Below are 7,204 nucleotides of genomic sequence, written 5' to 3' on the forward strand. Positions count from 1 at the left end.
GGTCCCAGACCGCGGACAGCCTCAAGCACTGCCCCCGCCTGGCAGGGTCACAGATCCGGGTCCCAGACCGCAGACAGCCTTGCCTGCTGCCGCCTGCCTTCAGTATGCAAATTAGCCGCCATCTTGTTGCTTCAGGGTGGGGGTCCCCACTGGGGTGCCTGGCCAGTCTGGGTGAGGGGCTGAGGGCCGTTTTCAGGCTGGCGGGCGACTGAAGCTCCAAACCTCTCCTTTTTTTCTTTTTTTTTATTCTGGCATTTATTTACCTTCTATGGCTGTCACTGGAGCTGAGAGCCGGCTTTCTCTCTGAGGCTCGGCTGCTGAAAGCAGGTTTCTGGCCTTTGTTTACCTTCTGTATTTGAAACTTTGTTGCGACTCCAGCTCTGAGATCCCGGCTGACTGAAAACAGGTTACTGGGGTTTTGTTTAGCTTCTATATTTGTTACAATGTTTCAAACTGCAAGCTCGGAGGCCGGCAGCAGCAGGCGGGGAACGTTGGAGTCCTCCGTCACTGAAGCAAGCAAGCCTCCTGTTAGCTTTAAGCTGCCTGGCTGCCGGCCGCCATCTTGGCTGGCAGTTAATTTGCATATCTCCCTGATTAGCCAATGTGAAGGGTAGCGGCCGTACAGCTAATTACCATGTTTCTCTTTTATTAGATAGGATAGAATTTCTTTATGTGATGTATCTCATTTATTGATTTGCGACTATTGTACCAGCCTTGCATCCCTGGAATAAAGCCCACTTGATCATGGTGTATGATCTTTTTAAAATATTGCTGGATTTGGCTTGCTAATATTTTGTTGAGAATTTTAGCATCTGTGTTCATCAAGGATATTAGCCTGTAATTTTCTGTCTTTACCTGGTTTTGGAATTATGATAATGCTGGCTTCATAAAAAGATCTTGGAGGTGTTCCTTCCTATTGTACTTTTTATAATAGTTTGAGGAAGGTAGGTGTTAGTGCTTTTTTGAATGTTTGGTAATATTCACCTGTAAGTCCATATGGTCCAGGACTTTTGCTTGCTGGAAATTTTTAAATTACTGCTTCAATTTCATCAATAGTTATTAGCCTACTCAGGTTTCTGATTCTTCATGATTGAGTGTTGGAAGATTGTATTTTTCTAGGAATTTTGCCCAGGTTGTCCAGTTTGTTGGCAATTATTCATTCATAGTATTTGCTTACAATTCTTTGTATTTCTGTGGTGTCCATTTTGTTATATTGCCTCTTTCGTTTATGTTTTACTTATTTGGGTCCTCTTTCTTTCTTGATGAGTCTGGCTAGGGGTTCATCAATCTTATTTATCTTTCCAAAGAACCAGCTTTTGGATTTATTGATCTTTTGTACTTTTTCTTGTCTTTTTTTTTTTTTTTTAGTTTCTATGAAATTTATTTCCATCTGATCTTTATTATTTCCTTCCTTCTACTTCCTCTGGGCTTTTCTTGCTGTTCTCTTTATAATTTATCTAGTTGTAGGGATAGATAGGTTACTAGTTATTTTTCTTGTTTCTTGAAATAGGCCTGTAATGCTATTACCTTCCCTCTCAGGACTGCTTTTGCCATGTCCCATAGATTTTACGTGGTTGTATGTTCATTTCATTTGTTTCCAGGACGTTTTTATTTATTTATTTTTTGCTTGATCTCATTGACCACCTATCATTGTTTAATAACATGCTATTTAGCCTCCATGTTTTTGAGGAATTTTTTATTATTGTCATTGATTTCTAACTTCATGCCATTGTGATACAAGAAGATGCTTGGTATTATATCAGTCTTCTTGATTTTGCATAGACTTATTTTGTACCCTACATGTGGTCTATCTTTGAGAATGGTCCATGTGCACTTGAGAAGAATGAATATTCTGTTGCTTTGGTGTGAAATGTTCTGTAAATATCAGTTAGATCCATACGATCTAAGTGATCCATTTAAGGCCTATGTTTCCTTGTTAATTTTTTGTCTAGAAGATCTATCCCGTGATGTCAGTGGGGTGTTAAAGTCCCCTACTATGAATGTATTGCTGTTAATCTCTCCTTTAAAGTCCATCAAGAGTTTTTCATATACTTGGATGCTCCTATATTGGGTCCATATGTGATTACAAGGGTTATAGTTTCTTGTTGAATCATTTGTTTTAATATTGTGAATTGGCCTTGTCTCTTGTCATGACCCATATCAGTATAGTCAATTAATCTATACTAATAAAAGCCTAGGTGGCCCTTGCACCCTCGCACCTTCACATCATCACAAGATGGCCGCCCCCATGTCATCACAAGATGGCTGCCCCCATGTCATCACAAGATGGTCACCCCAAGAGGGCCGCAACAAAGATGGCTGCCAAAAGATGGATGGCAGGGGAGGACAGTTGGGGGCAACCAGGCCTGCAAGGGAGCAGTTAGGCATAATCAGGCCTGCAGGGGAGCAGTTAGGGACCGATCAGGCTGGCAGGCAGAAGCTGTTAGGGGCAATCAGGCAGGCAGGCAAGTGGTTAGGAGCCAGCAGTCCCGGATTGTGAGAGGGATGTCCGACTGCTGGTTTAGGCCCTATCCTGACTGCCAATAGGCATTCTGACATCCCCCAAGGGGTCCCAGATTGGAGAGGGTGCAGGCTGGGCTGAGAGACACCCCCCAGCGCACGAATTTTGTGCACCAGGCCTCTAGTACAGTGATGGCGAACCTTTTGAGCGCGGCGTGTCAGCGTTTTGAAAAACCCTAACTTGAGAGGAACCAAGATGGCGGCATAGGTAAACACCAGAGATTGCTGCCTCGCACAACCACTTCAAAAATACAACTAAAAGACGGAACAGACATCACCCAGAACCACAAGAGGGCTGGCTGAGGGGAAATTCTTCAACTGGAAGGAAAGAGAACAGCATACTGAGACTCAGAGGAGGCGCAGTGTGAAAAATACAAAGGTGCAGAGGTGCGCGCAGAGCGGGCTGGCGGCTGAGGGCGCGGTTGTCTGTTTCAATTGGGAGGGAGTCTCAGGCTCTGAGCTCCAGTTATGGGCGAGTCTCTAGGGACCCAGACTCAAACGGGAGAAGCGGGACTGTCTGGCATCGGTCGGAACTCGAGGGCAGCTTTCTCTCCGAGGTTTGAAGCAGTTGCTGGGACTCTGAGAGGAAGAGCCTCTGGGGACGGGACTGAGAGCAGCCATAACTGCTCCCTCCGCCCGCCCTGTTGATCCCATGCAACCCGCCCCACCCAAGCCCTGCACAAAGGCATTTGCCGGATAGCCTCAGGCAAAGGCTACATTAGCACCTCCCCAGAGGACGGAAGTTCTTGCACTGCAGACACAGCTGATTCTCACAGCCAGTTGGCCTGGAGGTCAAATCCCCTTCAGTATTACCTACAACAATCAAGGCTTAACTACAACAAGACTGCGCACAAAGACCACTAGGGGGTGCACCAAGAAAGCATAAAAAATGCGGAGACAAAGAAACAGGACACAAATGTCAATGGAGGATATAGAGTTCAGAACCACACTTTTAAGGTCTTTCAATAATTTTCTAGAAACTGCCGATAAACTTAATGAGATCTACAAGAAATCTAATGAGACCCTCGATGTTGTGATAAAGAACCAACTAGAAATTAAGCATACACTGACTGAAATAAAGAATATTATACAGACACCCAACAGCAGACCAGAGGAGCGCAAGAATCAAGTCAAAGATTTGAAATGCGAAGAAGCAAAAAACAACCAACCGGAAAAGCAAAATGAAAAAAGAATCCGAAAATACGAAGATAGTGTAAGGAGCCTCTGGGACAGCTTCAAGCGTACAAACATCAGAATAATAGGGGTGCCAGAAGATGAGAGACAGCAAGATATTGAAAACCTATTTGAAGAAATAATGGCAGAAAACTTCCCCCACCTGGTGAAAGAAATGGACTTACAGGTCCAAGAAGAGCAGAGAACCCCAAACAAAAGGAATCCAAAGAGGACCACACCAAGACACATCATAATTAAAATGCCAAGAGCAAAAGACAAAGAGAGAATCTTAAAAGCAGCAAGAGAAAGAGACTCAATTACCTACAAGGGAATACCCATACGACTGTCAGCTGATTTCTCAACAGAAACTTGGCAGGCCAGAAGGGAATGGCAAGAAATATTCAAAGTGCTGAATACCAAGAACCTACAACCAAGATTACTTTATCCAGCAAAGCTATCATTCAGAATTGAAGGTCAGATAAAGAGCTTCACAGATAAGGAAAAGCTAAAGGAGTTCATCACCACTAAACCAGTATTATACGAAATGCTGAAAGGTATCCTTTAAGAAGAGGAAGAAGAAAAAGGTAAAGATACAAATTGTGAACAACAAACATGCATCTATCAACAAGTGAATCTAAGAATCAAGTGAATAAATAATCTGATGTACAGAATGAACTGGTGATTATAATGAATCAGGGACATAGAAAGGGAATGGACTGACTATTCTTGGCGGGGAAAGGGGAATGGGAGATGCGGGAAGAAACTGGACAAAAATCGTGCACCTATGGATGAGGACAGTGGGTGGGGAGTGAGGGCGGAGGGTGGGGTGGGAACTGGGAGGAGGGGAGTTATGGGGGAAAAAAAAAAGAGGAACAAATGTAATCTGAACAATAAAGATTTAAAAAATAAATAAATAAATAAAATGGATAAGATGCAAAAAAAACAAAAAACAATAAAGATAGATTTTTTAAAAGATAAAGCATAATTTAGCTTATTTTGCAAGACTAACTATGAGTTCGCGTGTCACCTCTGACACACGTGTCATAGGTTCGCCATCACTGCTCTAGTATTTGATAAAGAAGGCAAGAGAATACAATGGAGTAAAGGCAGTCTCTTCAATTAAATGGTGTAGGGAAAATTATAAAGATACCTGCAAAAAAAATTAAACTAGACCACCAACTTTCACCATACACAAGAATGTACTCAAAATAGATTAAAGACATAAATGTAAGTTACAAAAACCATAAAAATCCTAGAAGAAAACATAGGCAGTAAAATCTCAGACATCTCACAAAGTATAATTTTCACCAATACATCTCCTAGGGCAGGAGAAACAAAGAAAAAAATAAACAAACTAAAAAGCTTCTGTACAGCAGAAGAAACCATCTTCAAAATGAAAAGGGAACCCACTGTATGGGAGAACATATTCACCAATGATACATCTGATAAGGGGCTAATTTCCAAAATATATAAAGAAATCATACAACTCAACAAAAGGAAGACAAACAATCCAATAAAAAAATGGGCAAAGGACCTGAATAGACACTGCTCCAAAGAGGACATACAGATGGCCAATAGACATATGAAAAAATGCTCAATGTCACTAATCATTAGAGAGATGCAAATTAAAACTACAGTGAGGTACCACTTCACACCTGCCAGAATGGCTATCTTCAATAAATCAACAAACAACAAGTGCTGGTGAGGATGTGGAAAAAAGGGAAACCTCATGCACTGTTGATGGTAATGCATACTGGTGCAGCCACTGTGGAAAACAGTATGGAAATTTCTCAAAATATTAAAAATGGAACTGCTGTTTGACCCAGCAATCCCACTTCTGGAAATATATCCTAAGAAGCCTGAAACACCAATCAGAAATAATTTATGCACCCTATGTTCATAGCAATATTTTTTACAATAGCTAAGATCTGGAAACAGCCCAAGTGCCTATTAGTAGATGAGTGGGTAAAAAAGCTGTGGTACATTTACACAGTGGAATACTATGCAGCTGTAAAAAAGAAAAATCTCTTACCCTTTGAGACAGCATGGATGCTCTGTTATTATTATGCTAAGTGAAATAAGCCAATCAGAGAATGAAAAATATCACATGATCTCACTTATTTTAGATGAGCAAAATAGGTCTAGAGATATAGAAACATGGAACAGACTGACAGACCTCAGAGAGAAGGGGGGCGGGACAAAGGAGGGTAGGAAGAGATTAACCAAAGAACTTATATGTATATATGCATAGCCCATGGATACAGACAATAGAGCAGTGGAGGCCTGGGGAAGGATGGGAGCCAGGTGGAGGGGGGAAAGGTGGGATAAATATGGGACATCTGTAATACTCTCAACAATAAAAATAAATTTTAAAAAACAAATTATTTCTACAAATTGGGCTTTGGACAGATGATTCAGTTGGTTGGAGCATCATCTGATACACCAAAAGATTGTGGGTTTGATTCCCATGCCTGGCATATACCTAGGTTGCATGTTTGATCAGGCACATACAGAAGGCAACTAATCAATGTTTCTCCTTTCCTCTCTCTCTTTCTCTTTCTCTCTCTCTCTCTCTCTCTCTCTCTCTCTCTCTCTCTCTCTCTCCCTTCCTCTCTGTAAAAATCAATAAAAATCTATACTCAGGTGAGGATTAAAAAAAAAAGTTATATGTCTAATCACTGGGTTGTTCACCTGAAATGAATATAGTATTGTACATCAACTGTAATTGAAAAATAAAAAATTACATTTAAAAAAAAGAAAGAATGACAATTTCATTTGGATTAAATGAATTAAATGCTCCAATAAAAAGAAATGGGTTGACTGAATGGCTAATAGAACAAGACCCATGCATATGCTGCCTACCAAGAGACCCACTACAAATCAAAACATACACACAGACTGAAAGTAAAGGGACCGGAAAAGACTTTTCATGTAAATGGAGATGCAAAACAGAAAGCTAGGGTAGCAATACTTATATCAGACAAAATAGACTTTAAAAGGAGGCTATAAAAGTAATAAAGAAGGACATTTTATAATGAAAAAGGGATCGATCCAAGAAGAGGACATAACCTTATAAACATTTATGCAACCAATGTAGGAGCACCTAAAGATATAAAGCAAATATTGATGGACATAAAGGGAGGGATCAACAGTAATACAGTTATAGTAGGAGACTTTAAAAGCACCATTGATGCCCTAGCCAGTTTGGCTCAGTGGACAGAGTGTCAGCCTGTGGATTGAAGGGTCCTAGGTTCAATTCCAGTCAAGGGCACGTACCTTGATTGAGGCTCGATCACCGGCCCTGGCTGAGGTGCAAATGGTAGGCAACCAATTGATGTGTCTCTTTCACATTGATGTTTCCCTCTGTGTGTCTCTTCTCCTCCCTTCCACTCTCTCTAAAGATCAATGGGGGAAAAGGTATACTCGGGTAAGGAGTAGATAAATAAATAAGATACAATACCTAGGAATAAGCATAACCAAGGAGGTAATTCTCAACAAACTTAAAAAGACT

The sequence above is a fragment of the Myotis brandtii genome, unplaced genomic scaffold (assembly GCF_000412655.1).
Source record: "Myotis brandtii unplaced genomic scaffold, ASM41265v1 scaffold195, whole genome shotgun sequence".
In the NCBI taxonomy this organism is placed as follows: domain Eukaryota; kingdom Metazoa; phylum Chordata; class Mammalia; order Chiroptera; family Vespertilionidae; genus Myotis; species Myotis brandtii.